This window comes from Rattus norvegicus, chromosome 10, assembly GCF_036323735.1.
Source record: "Rattus norvegicus strain BN/NHsdMcwi chromosome 10, GRCr8, whole genome shotgun sequence".
Lineage (NCBI taxonomy): Eukaryota > Metazoa > Chordata > Mammalia > Rodentia > Muridae > Rattus > Rattus norvegicus.
In genome coordinates, this window is record NC_086028.1 from 52,629,606 (window position 1) to 52,648,019 (window position 18,414).

At 45.5% G+C, this 18,414-nt stretch overlaps 1 pseudogene; it reads right to left on the reverse strand.

The window, feature by feature from the left end:
* Positions 1-1,405: 1,405 nt before the first annotated feature.
* On the reverse strand, positions 1,406-10,227 carry Atp5mk-ps1 (ATP synthase membrane subunit K, pseudogene 1; annotated as a pseudogene).
* Positions 10,228-18,414: the final 8,187 nt, after the last annotated feature.

The following is an 18,414-nucleotide window of genomic DNA, read 5'->3' on the forward strand; positions in this document are numbered from 1 at the left end:
AGCATCTGATGCCTTTTTTGGGCTTCCTGGGGACATTGTACTCATGCTCATAAATCCACACACATATAGCCATAATTCAAGACGTAAAACTTTAGGCAGAAAGTAGAAGCGTACACCTCTAATCCCAGTGCTTGAGAGGCAGAGACAGGTGGATGGATGTCTTTGAATTAGAGGCTAGCCTAATTTCCATGATGTGTTCTAGGCCAGTTAGGCCTACACAGTGAGACCCTGTCTCAAAAACTAATCATAGAGGCTGGAGAGATTGCTCAGTGGCTGAGTACTTGTGCAGCTGGGAAGTGGTGGCACACACTTTTAATCCCAGCTCTCAGGAGGCAGAGGCAGGCAAATCTCTGAGTTCGAGGCCAATATGGTCTACAGAGTAGAGAGTTCCGGGACAGCCAAGAAACCGTGTCTTGGAAAAAAATGAGAGGGGGTGGGGAGCACTTGTTTCTCTTGCAGAGGACAGAACTTGGTTTCCAGTACCCAAATGGTGAATCACAATCAAACTTCGACTCAAAGTCCAGAGAATCCTGATGCCTGCAGTTATCAAGCATATACATGGTTCATGTGCATATAGGCAGGCAACACACTCATACACATAAAAACAAATGGATTTTTATGTGTATGTATATATCATATTACATACATGTGTGTATATACATCTATATGATAAAAATTTAAAGGTTTTTATAAGTTACCTAAGACTAGGGCAGGTTCGCCTTCATTCCAAGTTGGACCAAGCCCGGGCAATATTCAGCACAAGAGTTGTAGTGTGCACCTATAACCCTGGCAGTAGGTGAGATTGATTAATCAATAAGTTCTGGTATGAATATGCTCCCTAGAATTCCATATGCTGTAAACTCGTTCTTCAGTGTAGCCGTGTTGAGAGGCGGGAGCTCAGGGAGGTGAGTGGGTCATGAATCTTGCCCTCCTGACCTCCTGAATGGCTAAATCTGGAGTGGATTGGAGCAGCAATTCTCAACCTGTGGTTCAAGACCACTTTGGAGGCTGAACGACCCCTTCATGGGGTTTTATATCAGATATTCTGCATGTTAGATATTTACAACTCATCACAGTACCAAAATTACAGTTATGAAATAGCAACAAAATAATTTTATGCTTGGGAGGTCATCACAGCATGAGGAACTTCCTCAAAGGGTCACAGCATCAGGAAGGTTAAGAACCACTGGATTGGAGACTTAATGTGTTATTTAGGACTAGCTTCCAAGCACTGGGGTTTCTAACCGGGTGAGAAGTGCTCTTGGCCTTCCCAGACATTCAAGTATGTGCTAGCTAGACTTCTTTTTGCCTTTCTGAATTCATAATTGAGTAGTCCACGATGAGTTGACATCAGATTCTTCAGGCACAAACTTTAACTGGTGAGGTCAGATATTTTAAAATCCACTTACGTTGCTTTCACATCTGGATTTCTTTTTCAGGCCTTAACTTGAAGTATAAGACCAACAAAGCAATGCCTATTTGTGGCTAGTACACAGTTCATTCTACCTGTGGGAGTATAAGAGTTGAAAATTACTTTTAACACCAGTTAACTGAAATTGGCTGTCTGTTTCTGGACCCTACAAGACTTCAATCTTTGTCCAAGGCACAAATTTTTTTTTTCTTTCGGAGCTGGGGACCGAACCCAGGGCCTTGCGCTTCCTAGGCAAGCGCTCTATCACTGAGCTAAATCCCCAACCCCCCCAAGGCACAAATTTTGTAGACAATGTCCTTCAGTGAACACAGCTAGCAGGACCTCTTTTCTTTATAAATTACCCAGTTAAAAGTATTCTGTTGTAGCAACAGCAAAGATACTAAAATGACCAGCACCTGGAAGATATTCAAAAAGGGCCACTCTTGATTTCCCTTCCCCTCCCAAACCCTCCCTCTTCTCTTTCTTTCTCTTCTGCTTTAATTTTTCTCTTGCAGTACTGAGGTTGACTCCAGGTTCCCATGCATGCTGGGCAGACACTTCACTACTGAGTTGTCTTTTCAACCTTTTATTTTGAGACAGTCTCTCTAACTTGTTCAAGCTGACCTGGAGTCTCTACGTAGTCCAGGCTGACCTTGAGTTTGTGATCAGCTTCCCAAGTGGCTGGGATTAAAGTGGGCACAGTTTCCTTACACAAAGTATTACTACAAGCCATCATGGCGTAGGAGAAAGGCTGCAGCACACACATGATGTCGGATCTGTCCAGACAAGTTACTGCACTTAGCCTGGTAACTCAGTACTTCATTCCTCTCCTCTCCTCTCCTCTCCTCTCCTCTCCTCTCCTCTCCTCTCCTCTCCTCTCCTCTCCTCCCCTCCCCTCCCCTCTCCTCTCCTCTCCTCTCCTCTCCTCCCCTCCCCTCTCCTCTCCTCTCCTCCCCTCCCCTCCCCTCCCCTCCTCTCCCCTCACCCCTTCTCCTCCTCCTCCTCCTTCTTCCTCTCTCTCTCTCTCTCTCTCTCTCCCCCCCCCTCTCCTCTCCTCTCCTCTCCTCCCCTCCCCTCCCCTCCCCTCTCCTCTCCTCTCCTCTCCTCCCCTCCCCTCCCCTCCCCTCCCCTCTCCTCTCCTCTCCTCCCCTCCCCTCCCCTCCCCTCCCCTCCTCTCCCCTCACTCCTTCTCCTCCTCCTCCTCCTTCTTCCTCTCTCTCTCTCCCCCCTCCCCTCTCCTCTCCTCTCCTCTCCTCTCCTCCCCTCCCCTTCCCTCTCCTCCCCTCTCCTCCCCTCCCCTTCCCTCTCCTCCCCTCTCCTCCCCTCTCCTCTCCTCTCCTCTCCTCCCCTCCCCTTCCCTCTCCTCTCCTCTCCTCCCCTCCCCTCCCCTCCTCTCCTCCCCTCCCCTCTCCTCTCCTCTCCTCTCCTCTCCTCCCCTCCCCTCCCCTCCTCCCTCCCCTCCCCTCCCCTCCCCTCTCCTCTCCTCCCCTCCCCTCCCCTCTCCTCCCCTCCCCTCCCCTCTCCTCCCCTCCCCTCCCCTCCTCCCCTCTCCTCTCCTCCCCTCCCCTCTCCTCTCCTCTCCTCCCCTCCCCTCCTCTCCTCTCCTCTCCTCTCCTCCCCTCCCCTCCCCTCTCCTCTCCTCTCCTCTCCTCTACTCCCCTCCCCTCCCCTCCCCTCCCCTCCTCTCCCCTCACCCCTTCTCCTCCTCCTCCTCCTTCTTCCTCTCTCTCTCTCTCTCTCTCTCTCTCTCTCTCTCTCTCTCCCCCCCCCCCATTGGTTAGAACTGGGTCAGAATGAACATACATTGCAGGCTAAAGCAATCACTATATTTTTACATTCTTGGAGAGATAAAAGTTCAAGATTGGAGCAGGAAAGAAGCTAAATAGAGCAATTGCTTCTCTTCTAGAGGACCCTGGTTCAATTCCAGGCACCTCCATGGTGGCTCACAAGTGTCTATAACTGTAGGTCTAGAATCTCTGGTGACTTTTCCAGCCTCCATGGTCATCGCGCACAGATGTGCTGCACCGACTACATGCAGCCAAAAACACCCACACACATAAATAAAAATAAAGAAATATTTAAGGCCAGGCATCAGTAGTGCATACTTTAACCCCAGCACTTGGAAGGCAGATGCTTAAGGATCTTGGTGAGTTTGAAGCTGGCCTGGTCTACATAGTGAGTTCCAGTACAGCCAGGGCTTCACAGCAAGACTGCATCTCAAAACAAACATATAGAGCAGGTAAAAGAGAATCCATCCCTGGGTTATTTATCCTGAATAACCTTCAGCTGGCCGTGGGTCTATAAATCTGGAAACTGGAGAGGGTGAAGTAGGAGGCTTACAAGTTCAAAGCCTGCTTAGGCTATACAGGGAATTCAAGGCCAGTTTAAGCAATTTAGTGAAAACTTGTCTCACAAAAAAAATTTGAAGTTATAATATAACCTTGACTGTCCTGGAACTCTTAAGTAGACCAGGCTGGTCTCATACTTACAAAGATCTGCCTGTATCTGTCTCCCAGTACTGGACTTAAATTTTGTTAAGAATTATTTTTTAATTGCATGTGTCCATGTATGAGTATGTGCTTATGAGTGTAAGTGTCCTCAGAAACCAGAAGAGGGCGTCAGATCCTCTGGAGCTAGAGTTACAGGTGGTTGTAAGGCATGAGTGTGGGTGTTAGGGACCTAAACTCAGGTCCTCTGTAAACACAAAACATGTTCTTAACCACTGAATCTTAAATTTTTTTCTTTTAATTAAAAATATCTCAGTGACTGAGCATTTGCTTGTCCTGTAGAAGGTCCTAGTTTCAATCCCAACATTACAGGAAGAAAAATCCAAGTGCTTCTGGAAACTTACATACCAAGGCTGATCCCGAGAATCAGCAGGACTGAAGCAGCCAGGTACCATGGTAACAAGAGAGCTTTAGGTCAAATCAGATGAAAGTAGAGTTAAGCTTAGAGATCCAGCCATACCTGAAGCTTCCTCCCTCTGAATATATTTTCATTAATGAATTAATTTTCATTAATATAGATCAACAGTTCTTTTCTCCTTAAGGCGAAGTTGTGTGTGTGTGTGTGTGTGTGTGTGTAATTACTTGCGTGTTATAGGATCCTGATAAACCAGGACTGAGACACAGAGGGTATTTATGTGGGAACAGTGCACATGGGCTTTGATAGACAGGTATGTTGTAAAAAGTGCACCTGCCTGCCTTAGGTTACCAAACTGTACTGAAATTACAGTCTCCACTTGCCCTATGGGTTTCTTTAGAAGGGAATGCTTGCACAGCCATGCTTAGAGATCCTATGACAGAGAAAGGGTTTTCTCCTTGAAGTAACTTGCTTCCAAGATGGCCATCAATGATGCTCATTCCCAGATATCACTACTCTTGTATATTCCCTGTGTAGGGATGACTTAACTTAAGGCATAAATGTAGGCATAAAAGATGTCGTAGGTCTGTCCTGCTGACTTTGGGGCTACTCTGTCTGGGAAAGACAGCCATATATCATGAGGACACCCATGCCACCTGTTGTAGCTATTTTTTTGGTTGCTGTGATTAAGAGTCCTTTATAGTAGCCATTTAAGGGTGAAGTGTTTATTTTGGCTCATAGTGGGAGTAGGTACAATTCATCATCATCATGGTAGGGATGCCAAGAAAGCAGGAGCTTGAAGCAGCATCTATAGTCAGGAAGAAGAGAGCCATGAGCGGGCGTTCTCATCTCACTTTCTCTTTTCATGCAATCAAGGGTCCCAGCCTAGGGAATGGTACCACCCACAGTGGAGGGTCTTTCCATCTTGTTTAGCCAAATCAAGACAATCTCCCACAGACATGCACATAGACCCATCTCCCAGGTGATTCCAGATCTCAGCAAGACAACTGAGATTAACCATCATACTGCATAGCCACAGTCCAGTCCACATGTAGAACCAAAGCCTCTAGCCAACAACCTTATGAATGAGCCATCTTGGAAGCAGATCTGTCAGTTCCAATCTGGCTTCAGATGACTGCAGCCTGGACTAAATTATGGACTGGAAGTTTACGTGCAATCTCAAGCCAGAAGCTCCCAGCTGCTGCCTGCTAGAATGTGCTTGAAGCCAATAATACACTGGAGCATAGCTGGTGCCACAGCCATGAGCGACAGATGAACATGTCAGCCTTCTGATTTCTTCAGAGCCATTGCTTCTTCCTGGCAATCTCCCTGATAAGACTCCTCTCCCCTTCCTCAGTAGACACCTCACAAGGATGGTACTGAAGCTCTGCTTGAAGAGAGGCTGGCTTCTTTGTTGTTTGTTTCTTAGAGTCTCACTCTACAGCTTAGGCTAGCTTTGAACTTACAGCAATCCTATGTCAAACCCCAAGCAGTGTGTGAGACACCACTCCTGAAAACTGGTTCTTTTCTTTTTGTTTTTTAAACTCTAGACAGGGTTTAATGTAACCCAGGCTGGCTTCTAGCTCACTTCACTATGTATTAGAGATTGGTCTTAAATTCTGATCCTCCTGCCTCCACCTCTTTAATGTTGGAATCTTGGGTATGCAGCCCCACATCTGGCTCATGAAAACTGGTTTCTTTGGGTAGCTCAATAAACTAGAAAGATTCTGTTTCCCTTGTGAGTCTGGTGTTGTCTGGTTTGTCCCAGTCTCCAGAGGCACAAGAGAGGAACTCTCCACACCCAGGAAGTTGAAAGAGTCCTGTGAATTCTGTGGAGCAGTATGCCATCATTGTCATGGCAACAAGCTCCCTGGTGGGTCCAGGCTGCACTCCCATGTAAGAGAAGCTGTTCTGAAGTGCAGTGGGCATCTGAAGGAGGGGCTGCCAGAAACCAGAAGGGGCTAAGACCAGAGGCTTAGCCAGTGTCCCAAATCCACAGCCAGGAAAAGAAAATCGACAAACCTGGTTCTAGAGAACAGAGTGCCCTTGACTCTGAATTTAACCAAAGCCACCCACATGAGCAGATCTCTTCCCAGTCTGCACTATGGGTGCTCCTCAGCGATGTGCTTAAAAATGGGTTATAGAGAACTTCTAGCTTCTAGAAACAAAGATTAACATCTTGGGCATGAGGTGTTACACATGAACACCACTTGGAGATCTTTGCAAACTGGCGATGCCCAGTTTCCACCTCCAGAATTATCTCCAGAAGATTCTAAAACAGTGGTTCTCAACCTCCTAAGGCTGCAACCCTTTAATTCAGTTCCTCATTTTGTGGTGAGCCCCCCAACCATAAAATTATTTTCCTTGCTGCTTCATAACTGTAATATTTCCTACCGAGTCGTAATGTAAATGTCTGTGTTTTCCGACGGTCTTGGGCAACCCCTATGAAAGGTCATTCAACCCCAAAAGGGATCAAGATTCCCCAGGTTGAGAACTACCGTCCTGAAGTGTAGCTAAGTGCAGGAAGCAACACTACAAGGCCAAGGTTGGGAGCCAGATCCGTGCCTCAGAACTCCCTGGAGAACTTAAGAATAAAACACTGCAGTCTGCCTCAGCTCAAAAATCTTCTGAGTTCACCCTGGGTATCATTTTTTTGTCCCCCTTGATATAGAATCTCACCTAGCAGAATGTGACATTGAACTCCTAGTTCTGCTGTTTCCTCTTCTTGAGTGCTGGGATTAAAGGTATGCACCACCACACCGGGTTCATACGGTACTGGGGTGCTAGCTCACAGTTTCACACCCATACTGGGCGAGCATTCTACAGACTGGTGGGCGGCTTCTGCAAGCTCTCAGTACCTGACTTTTTCACAAGCTTCCAGTAAACCTGGTGAAATGCTAGTGGTGTGATGCCCACTGCCCCAGAGAAACATAAGGCAAAGCTTCATAGTGAGGTGTGGATAGGGAGATGTTGGGGGATGATGGCTGGCTTGCCCAGGTCTTCATTTGCCCCCTGGGATCACATTAGACTAGGATGCTGCATTGAAGGTATTCAGCTAAAAATATTTGTGTGGACATTAAAGAACCCTCCATGGATATCATTGGATGCCTTGATCTAATATCAGTTATTACAAGAAGCTTCTGTAAGACATTTTTTAAACGGAAGATTGGGGTGAGGTCAGAGGTCAGGGTTCTAGGTAGCCTTATAAGGATATGGGGCAGCCAGCAGCCTCTGCCCATGGTGAGCGGGAAAGCAGTAGGAGAAACTCACCTACCACAGGCTAAAGATGATAACATGCAAAGTGATCTGGTAAAGGCACACAGCATCTTCGCTTCCCCTTTCTCTTGTATTATGAATACTTAATCTCTTTTAGATTGCCAAGGTAATTTGAGCTCACCGTAGCCAATAAGTCAATGACAAGATTTATAAAGAAAATCAATTCTCTTCCCAACCTCCTTCCTCCATCCCCAGCCTCTTCTCCCAGGTAACCAACATTCAATCATCTCATTTAATTTCAGTTAGGAAATGAGTTGTTCCCACATAAATGAATTTGCACGGTAATCAAAACTCTTCATTCGACTCGCAAACACTGGACTTAACTTGGAATCTCTTACCCCTCCTGGTGATGAAGGTCTTAGAAAATATTATTCCACACTGAGTTGACTTTTTATAGTGGGTTAAATCAGCAGTGAGGCATAGGCCAAGGGTAAAGAGCATGCTTGGAATGCCTCAGGTCATAGGTTCAATCCCTGGCACTAAAGCCGGGACAGATGCGGGGCCACATCCACAATACTGAGGTTTGAATGAAGTCTTTCCCTCTGCACTGCTTGCGTTGGTTGCCTGGTGGGCCTGTAGGATGTGGAGAGCAGATGTTTTGCCCCCGTTTGCAGATGAGGAAGCTGAAGATTTTTTTCAGGAAGGCAGAACTGGGATTGGTACTGACGTCACTTATCTTAAACCCAGTCAGGGATCTCCTCAATTGTCTCTGCCCTAGCTTTCCTCACGGCTTTGTCCAATCATGAATTCATTCACGATGTCCACTCATGCGCATTACCAACCTCTGTGTTCATAATTTTTTATCGTGGGGTTCCAGGAGTCCATCCCAGAGCTCCATGGATGTGCTGCATCTGCAGCTATTACCCACAACATAAGAGCTTAATGATATAGTTCTAGCTATGGCACTTGAAATATTCATTTTGCAGCCCTCAGGGTTTACTCGTTCTAGGCAGGTGCTCTACGACTGAGCTATGCCCCAAGCCCTTTCTTTCAATAACCAAAACCAAACCACACCCCTTTTATTGACATATATTAATTATACATAATAATGGATTTTATTATGACACTGTCGTACATATTATGTACTTGGGTCCTATTCGCCAATTCCCTTCTCTGGGCCTCCTCAGACATTATTTGAACTGGGTTGGTAAAGCCACTGAGAATCCACGTGTGGGGCTTCACAGCACAGGTTGGTTTATGATCCCTATCCTAGTCTAGAAAAGTGTCCCATTGGTGTGTACCTGAGCTGCCTGCCATCCAGATAATGTTCCATGTCCTCGGAAGAGAGGGTGGAAGTCGGGGTGCCATAACTACCATGCCAGGTTAAGTCAAAGGACTTGTAAGGCATGGGGATTCTTCGCAACGGGCATTAGAATCAGAGCCAAGTGGGCCCAAAAGCTTTCTTATTTGAGAGACATTGACGGGGGAGAGGAGAAAAAAATGTGTGCGGGGCCCTCAGGTCTGGTGATCTCTCGGAGTGGGATAGTGTGAAAGGAGGGAGGAATGAGAATGCACGTGTAGTGGGGATGAGAGGGGTATGAGCAGGAAGGTTAGAGGCTAGGGCCAGGGAGGGAGGATGGTGGCTCATGTCTGTGTGCATCAGGAGGTCAGGGTCTTATGGAGAAGGGAACCTGAAAGATGGGGCAAGGAGAGGAAAGAGAGGACGATGGTTGACAGGATGGGGATGGAGGTGTTCATAAAGCCTGAATGTTGGGATCCTCAGCCCACTTTCCATTGCACTGGAAGTCTCTTTGAATTTGGAAGTCAAAGGTTCTACTTTTTGGTCCATGTGGAAGAAGGGTGTTCCATTCTGAGAAGGTTTGGCATCCCCTGAGAGGAAGAGGGGTGTCTCTACAGGTTCTTTTAAGGGGCACTTAGTGTAGGAACTGTGGTAAAGTCTCTACTTAGTGCCAGAGTCTCTTAGAAATCCATCTTAGGGTTGGTAGGAACAGATGAGCTTCCAGAACAGGGAGAAGACCTCAAAAAACTCACCCGAAATGGAATCAGGGGCGTGGATGCCAGGAATGCAGTGGAGATGGCCAAGGCCGGGTCGCTCAAGGTGGGTTGGGAAGTAGAGAAGGATGAGAGAGAAAGGAGTGTAGGGGGAATCCTGTTGGAGAGTCCACACTCTGTTTAAAGGGGCCGGTCCCAGTTGACATTTTGTCAACTAGACCCAAACTGGAGTTGTGTGAGAAGAGGAACCTAGGCTGAAAAAGGGCCTCCATCAGATTATGTCGGCAAGTCTGTAGGACACTTTCGTGTGAGAGGGTACCGCTCACTGTGGGCTGTGTGACCCCGGACAGGTGGTTCTGTATAAGAAAGTAGACTGAGCGCCGGTAAGCACAGTTGCTCCGTGGTCTCTGCTTCGGTTCCTGTCTCCAGGTTCCTGTCCAGAGTTCCTTCCCCCCTACCCTTCATGAAGGACTCTAAGCTGTAAGGTAAAATAAAACTTTCACTTTTCAAGTTGCTTCTGGATATCATGTTTATCACAACACTAGAAACCCAAGACAGTCGCTGATGTATAGTCAGTGGGAAGGAAAGACATATAAGGGAACCCACAATGTGAGGTCAGTGTGAACTTATTCTGAAGACAAATCGACAAAGGAGGTGTTGGATGTAAGAATCAGAACCCACTCCTGGGGTTGAAAAGTTTACCTTGGGGGCCAGTGGTTACCCATTGTTAGGGGTACCTAGAAGTAAACACGGGGAGTGGTAAGTTAAAAAATAAGGGTGATTGATAAGCCTCTCTAGAGGCAGTCATTATGGGGGGAGGGGCATCAATAAAGTGGAGGGTTAGGAATCTAGGAAAGAGGTTTCTTTAATTCTGGCAACCCAATTTCTAGAACTGCAATCGTTAATCTAGAATAGAAGAGTTTTACAAAATTCGATGACAATGGCTAACAGCTTGTGCCTTGTAGACGGACTCCTTACAGATGTTGGTTCTGTGAGATTTTGCAGCTTGGGACAGTGGGCAGAGCAGCTGCTGCTCCCAATCTACAGGTCCCCATGTGGCAGTCCCTGCAGCTCATCTGTCTCACCTTCGCAGGACTATGGAAAGGCTTGAGAAACCTTTGTCTAACAAGGGAAGCCTGCTGGGAGAGCCAAAAGGAGTGCTACATTGTATTTCCTCCCCAGCTTGCTTTCAAAGACACAGCAGAGCAAAGATGCTTTTCTTTGTTAACTGAAACTACAATTTCCACTAAACCTTCTGCAAGTCTAACTAGCTGATTAGAAATGCGATGATTGTGGGTAGATTGGAATGTTTCAAGTCCATGCTCAAATTATGTTGGGGTATTTTTCATCTTCCTCAGCCATTTATCTCTCCTCTTTGTGAGTTTAACATCTTTGTTAGGTAAATACTTTGGAATTTAAAACAGACCCATGCCCAACCCCCCACCAACCAATGTGCTAAGAGTGTCATCAGATTTTTTTTTCCACTTAGAAGTATCCACTTTGCTTTAGCCCACCTACCTAATGTTTCCCCAGTATATTTTTTAGTGTCTTTATGTATGACTTTCTTTGTTCTATTACTACAAAAACTTCATCCAACTCTTATCATGAAATTTGGAATTGGGAGGAATTTAATTCTGTGTTTCCAGTCCTTGGTCATTCTTATTTGGCTCCTTTGGGTTAGGAATTGTTTGGTGTTTGGACTTTTGTTTGTTTGTTTTTACTCTTAACATTCTTTACCTCCTTACCTGCCAGATCTGGAAGTTTCCATAGACGGTGTCAGCTTTTTAATTCAGGGGTTTTAATTCAAGACATTTCTTCTGGTCTGAATTGATCTCCACACACCCCAAATGATCCAGAAAGCCAACCCTTGACCTTCCCGCAAGGCTTCTGCATCTCCTTCACAGCTTTGGACAACAGGTACCAAAAGCGTGTTCTGCAGCTGAGACCTAAAGGGTGCAGCCACTTACCATGGGCGTGTAATTAGTAAGCAAAAAAGTTGGGACTGGGATGAGCCTCATTATTTGAATCGTCATTAATAAATGGGGCTAATTATAGTTGTTGAAGTGATGGTTCCTTCTCTGTTGTGATTAATTCTGGATTTATTTTTAGCTTCCAGAAGAATGGAGCCTTGTGGTAGGGTTTTGTTCAGAGAAAGAGCCAGTCTATTTCTGACAGCCCTCGTCAGCCAGCTCTGTCTTTCACAGGAAAAAGTGAAGAACCTGCTACCAGGTCATTCATTCCTTGGTGTTTTAGTTTCATTTTGGAACCTCAAGATTCCTCCAGGGATTCCTGTCAACCAAAGCTACCCAACCTTTCTTCCTCCTTGGTAGAGGTGAGTCAGCTACAAACGAAAGCAACAGCTTCAGTCCGGTGCCCCTTAGGAATGCCCTGATGGAGGGGGACAAGGATGGAAGCTTCAAGGAACAGACAAGGCCATTCAGCGCTGTTTTGCAAGCTTAGAGGATGTGTCAGCCAAAGGCCCCGATAGACAGCAGTTCTCATGAGCTGCTGAAATGGCCTCAGCGCTTCTGAGAGCTCTTGGGCAGACATTTTTCATGGTTCACATAATGTTAAAAAGGTCCTCAAGTTGGACCCGAATCCTGACACTACAGACTTTTCTGTGGCTTGGTCTCTGCTCTGAGCCTTGTTGGAGTGTCTCTTGTTAATTTCTCCTCAGGGGAAATCCGGTTTCTATCCTTCTATCCTTTTGGCTGAGTAGGATAGAAATGATCTGGAAGCCACACCGTGTGTGTGTGTGTGTGTGTGTGTGTGTGTGTGTGTGTGTGTGTGTGTGTGTGTGTGTGTGTTCTGCTCCAGGCAATAATACTCAAAAGACAACTTAATTTCTCTCATTTTTTTTATAGTATTGTGGACTGAACCCAGGGCCTCCCACATACTAGACAAGTCTCTACCAACAAGCCACACCCTTATGCCCAGACTTTAACTTCTTGGTGTTATTTTTGGCCCCACAACTAATTTAGTTCATCCAAGTTTTCAGTCACCCCCTTAGGAGGAGAACCCTTGAGGCTGGAATTTGTCCTTAGAGTTCTCATGTGAAGGAAATAAGAAAGTGGATTTTTCCCACTCTCCCTAGACTCCTCTTCAGTTCTTATCTTCTGTCTCTCCAGTTTCTATCATTCTTTGTTTTTCTTCATTTATCTGTTAATAATTCTGCCAAGTAAAATCACAAGCCATTGCTTTAGGTTAGACTCCTGTACTGCCCCAATAGACCACCCCTCCCCACAAACAAACAAACAAATCAAATCAAAATGGAATCACTCAAGCTAAAATTCCTGCTACCACCCTGCAGCTGCTTAACTGGCCACAGAAATCGGAGTCAGTGAGGTAAAGTTCCAAAGTTCCAAATGGCATCAGTCAGAAAGATAATGGCATTTTCTGGGCCTTAACCACTGGGAGTGACCCTTGGTTGCTTGCTAGTGACTACAGGTTCCTTTTTGATTGTCTTGACTCTGCCTCCACCTTAGAAGGTAAGTAACTGAAATGTCCAGTCCTTTTTCCACTTCCTTATGTATATATTTGGGTCTGAAGTCAGGGCCTGGTCCTTGCTGGGCAAGCTATCTTCCAACCAACCCCACCAATCTTTACTTGTTTTGCCCCTTTTTTTATAGTGACAAAGCAATAGGAACCTCCTGGGCTCATTGAAACATATTCTGTTTTATGAGTACAGTTATTACCAGTGTTTGCTCTCTAGGTTCACTCTTTCTCCCTCAGGGAATCATGGGGCCAGTAAGACCAGAAAACCAAGTGAGAAGTGTAGACATTGATTCTTCCAAGGATAGGCAAAATAGGGGAGAGGCAGACTCACAAATCAACTCTTTGTTTGTTTGTTTGTTTGTTTGTTTGTTTTTGAGACAGATTTTTAGGTAGCCCAGGCTAGCCTCAACATTGATATGTAGAACTCCTGGCCTTCTTGCTTCCTTCTTTCAAGTGCTGGGATTCCAGGCTTGTAGCTTCATGCCTGGCTCTCACAAATCAACACTTGAGGACAAGGTAAGAAAAGAAAACGAGGGTGAAAAAATCAACTTCTCAACCCTTGGGGATGGAGGGCCAGGGTTGTACAATGCCAAGTAAAGAAAATCAGAGAAGGAGATGGGATAATAAAGGGAAGGAAATTCATGTATTTTCTGAAAATGGGTGGGACTCCTTTCCCTTTTTCTTTTTAACTGTTCCTGCAGTCCTTGACTGTTATAGGGGTTGAGGTAGTGGCAAAGTTCATGTGGCATGTGGATGAGAGTATAATGAAGTGAAAAGCTGTCTGGTTGCCACTCTAGCAGGCAACTTAGATACATCCAGTTACACCTGCTCTATCTGCCTGAGGAAGGAATTCCAACCTTGAGGCCTCCTGTCTTCCTGGGCAAGATGTGGGAAGGTTAGAAATGTTCAAAGTTCAAAAGGTTGCTCATCTCAGGCTACAACGCAGCCAAGTAAGATTTTCACCAAGGTTGCTATGATGGCAGATGATCATGTAACCTCAGCCTTTGGGAGGTAGTGGCAAGAAAAAAAGGATGTTCAAGGTTGTCCTCCCGAGAGCTGGGGTCACAAGGCTAAGCCACTGAACCTGACTAATGTTAAGAAGTGATGGGACTTGCCAAATAAGATAGCAATAGAAAGGCTACCAACTTACAAACGGCAGTGTTCTCTTTGCATAGCCCTGGATGGCCTAGAATTCATGGTGTGTGTATAGTGCATTCACTTATGCACATGTGTATGTATGGGGTGTGTGTGTGTGTGTGTGTGTGTGTGTGTGTGTGTGTGTGTGTGTGTGTGTGTGTTAGTGCATGTAAGTGCTCTCAGAGCCCAGAAGAGGGCATCTGAGTTCCTGAACCTACTAAAGATAGGTGTTGGAGAGAAGCAGCCATGATGCTGGTCCCCCACAGTGATTTTACACACACACGTTTTAGGATCTTGAGTTGAACCATCTGGTTGAGGTTCCAGTGGAGGCAGGGAGGGTGGGGCACTATGATTTCTTTACAACACCCAGTGCCAACTTCCTCCTGTATTCCAAGTAGGGAACAGACCAGGCCCTCTGTTTTGTTTTGCCTCACTATGCTTTACTGAGTCAGATCCCCTGTATAACCTAGACTGGTCTGGAGTTTGCAACAATCCTCCTGCATCAGCTTCCCACATGCTGGGATGACAAGCATGAGCTATCACACACCACGTCCATTTCTTTCTCCAAAATCATAATTCCAAGATATGAATTTGCTGGGCACGGTGGCCCATGTCTTATTCCAGCACTCTGGAGGTAGAGGCAAGGGGATCTCTGTGAGTTCAAGGCCAGCCTCATCTACACAGTGAGGGCCAGGCCAGGGAGTACTACACAGTTGATGTCTCATCTCAAAAAAAAAAAAAAGTAAAATAAATCTTCAAGAAATATCTATTTTTATTATGTTTAAATAAAATCATGTTTATAGTGGAATTATGTTTAGAATGCAAAATACATATGCTCATATTATATTATTTGTGTTATTTGGATGGCTTAATGAGAGAAGTGCATGGATAACATGCTTGTGACCCTCTCTCTACCATCTCCATTTAGGTTGACTGTTTTTATGTTAACTTGACACAAGCTAGGCTCATCTGACAAGAGGGACTCTCAATTGAGAAAACACCTCCATTGGATTACCTGTAAGCAAGTCAATGGGACATTTTCTTAATTAATGGTTAACGTGGGAGGGCCTGGCCCACTGGAAATGGAGCCAGGGGTGAGTGGTCCTGGGTGAGTCAAAATGCAAGTTGAGCAAGCCAATAAGCAGCCTCCATTCTCTCTGCTTCAGCTCCTGCCTCTAGGTCCCTGTCTTGAGTTACTGCCCTGACTTCGTTCAGTGATGAATTATAAACTGTAAGTTGAAATAAACCTTTTTCTCCCCAAGTTCCTTTTGGACATGTTTTTTTTATCACAGTTCTTTGATGCAGGGACAATATTCTTTGTTTGTTTAATAAATTGCATTAAAATGTAGCATCCCCACAAATGAATGTACCAGGGAGGATAGAATGGATGTGCTACATCATGTACAGGCAGGCGAGATGGCTCGGCACGTAAAGCCACTTGCCACCAAGGCTGAAAACCTGAGTTCAATCCCCAAGACCCACAAGGTGGAGAGAATCAACTACCAAAACTGTCCTCCGACCTTCATACCCTGTGCCTCAGCACAGACACACACACACACACACACACACACACACACACACACACACACACACACACCCCAAACAAATAAAATATAATAAATTTAAGCAATAATTACCCAAGTGTGTTAGTGCACACATGTGGTTCCAGAACTTAGGGGGCTGAAGGAGAAAAAAATAGTAATTAGAGGTTGACCTGGGCTCTGTGCAAGGAGAGAGCCGTCTCTGAACCTTCCCAAATGCCCTGCAGCGATGCCACCATCATCTTCATGGCTGTCCCCTATCCATTATCCAGACTTCTAGGAACTTCATGAGTCACGCCACCCTGTATAAATTCTTGAATGTCCGGCTTTCCTTGACCCATGATCCATGTGTGGGATTCATCCTGTCCCTGTGGCAGTGATTGCTCTTCATCAATTAATGGAGTTCTCTACTGTACAAACTCTTCCCGGGGTATACATTCCACTGCTAACAGATATCAGATTGTTTCTGATCTGGAGCTAGCTGAATGGTCTTGCTGTAAGTTGTTGACATGTGCTATGGTTTGGGTAAGTATCTCCCAAAGGCCCACAAGTGGAAAGCAAGGGTGACAGCCTAATAGCTTGATGAGTTTATGAGCATGTCCCAGTTTGATGTCTTCTAGAAAGAGAAGTGATAGGTCGTAGAGGATGTCCCTGTTCAGTTTCGTGAAGTACTATCAGTGTTCCCAAGGGCTGTGATTCTTAGTGTGTGGAAATTCCACCTAGAACACATTATCCCAGTATATTATTAGTGGCTTTTAAATAAGTGTTTGTTGCAGTTTTCCTCTTAACCCAACTAGCTCCCAAATAATTGAGACTGGAATATTGTGTTTATTTAACAAGCTTTAAGGGCACAACAATTGAGCAGTATCACTTTATTTTAATTCTCTAATGTAGTCTGGCTTTCTCCAGTCAAAATCCCAGCGATATTTGCATTTTAGTACTGATCTGGTTCTCTGGGCTCCAGGTATTTTCTCATGGTGTCTCCTGGACTCCTCTCCCACCTCCCCTGTGGCAAATTTTCACTTCTTCTCTTTACCCTGACTGAGAGGAAGTCCAGCCCTATTCTCTTTCCTGCTCAGTCATTGGTTGATCAGCTTTTATTGACAAATCAGAGAATAAATGAGGAGCAATCCTTACACAACATTGAGGCAGGAGATATTTAGAATAAGTATTATAATGTTGTAGCCAGATGCAACCAGACATGGGGGCAGAGAAATCAGCATTTGAATAATACAAGAATAGTCTTTACACAGTGCACAATGGCACAGTAACATGCCTACAGTATATTTTTTGCTTTGTTTCTACCCTAACTATAGATGAGAGTACACTGATGTCTCCTTGGACTGTGCCTTGCTTGCTTTTCTTGATGATCAAAAAGTCAATCTCTCTCTCTCTCTCTCTCTCTCTCTCTCTCTCTCTCTCTCTCTCTCTCACACACACACACACACACACACACACACACACACAGTCTTACTCACCTCTAGACTAGACTAGACTTGAACTCACAGACTCAGAGAAGTCCACCTGCCTCTGCCTCCAACATGCTGGCATTAAAATGTGTGCCGTGGTGTCCAGCTAACAGCAGCTAACATTCCGTTAAGTTAAACTCTTTTTAGTATAATAGGAATGAGAGTTAACACTGTAGCCCACTACCACAAAACATAATTGGTCTTTCCACATTTGAGGTAGCCACACAGAGGCCAGCTCATCTGGAATGTGGTGATTAAGCCTTGCCCCAGGAGAACCACCGTTCACAGTACTTCTCTTCTCTGCCAGGTGTGGATATTCACTTTTCTTCAAGTTCTGGGGATTGAATCTCTGGCATCATGGCAGCAAGGCAAGTGCTATTCTAGAGAGGCAGCCCCAGCCCAGTATAAACATTTGTTGTTTGTTTTTATTACATTTATTTATTCATTGTGAGTAGGTGTTCAGATGTCATGTTGAGCATGTGAAGATCAGGGGAAAATTCCCTTCCACCACGTGGATCCCAGAGATTACATGTTAGCAGCCAGCACCTCTGCCTGCTTGAGCCAGCTCCCCAGCCCCCAGCACGGGTTTGTTGAAGGTAGGTGAGGCGGCGGCGACTGCTTAGCATCAGGGTTGGCTGTTGCTCTAAGTTGGGCTTGGCTTCCTTGGCTCTTCCTCTTACTGTGTTCTCTCATACACCCTTTCCCTTTCTATCCTATCTGGAACGTTACCTCAGATGTCACCTCCCCAGAAGTCACCAGATGCAATCTCTCAACTTCGGTGAGACTTGTGAACAAAAATCTCTCTCCTTCTCTCTCTCTCCCTCCCTCCCTCTCTCTGTCTCTGTCTCTCTCTCTGTCTCCCTGTCTCTGTCTCTGTCTCTCTGTCTTCCCTCCCTTCCCTTCCTCCCATCCTTTTTGAATCCCCTCCTTCTTATCTCCCTTTTGAGACAGGTCCTATTCTATAGTGCTAGCTGACCCCAAACTCACTACATAAGCCAAGCTGGCCTCAAATTCATGGCAACCCTCCTGCCTCCGTCTCTTAAGTGCTGGTATTACAAATGTATGCACCCCCACTTCTCTCTCTATCCAGACTCCGCTGTTTGGTTTTTGTTTTTGTTTTGTTTTAAAATAGTGAGGCAAAATGGACTGAGGCAATCATTAACCATTCTAAAGGAATTCTTTGTGTTTCTATTTCTTAAGATCAGAATGTCATGTGCCTCATTTGATTTAGAGATAGGGTCATGCTACATAGAACAGGTTGACCTGACAT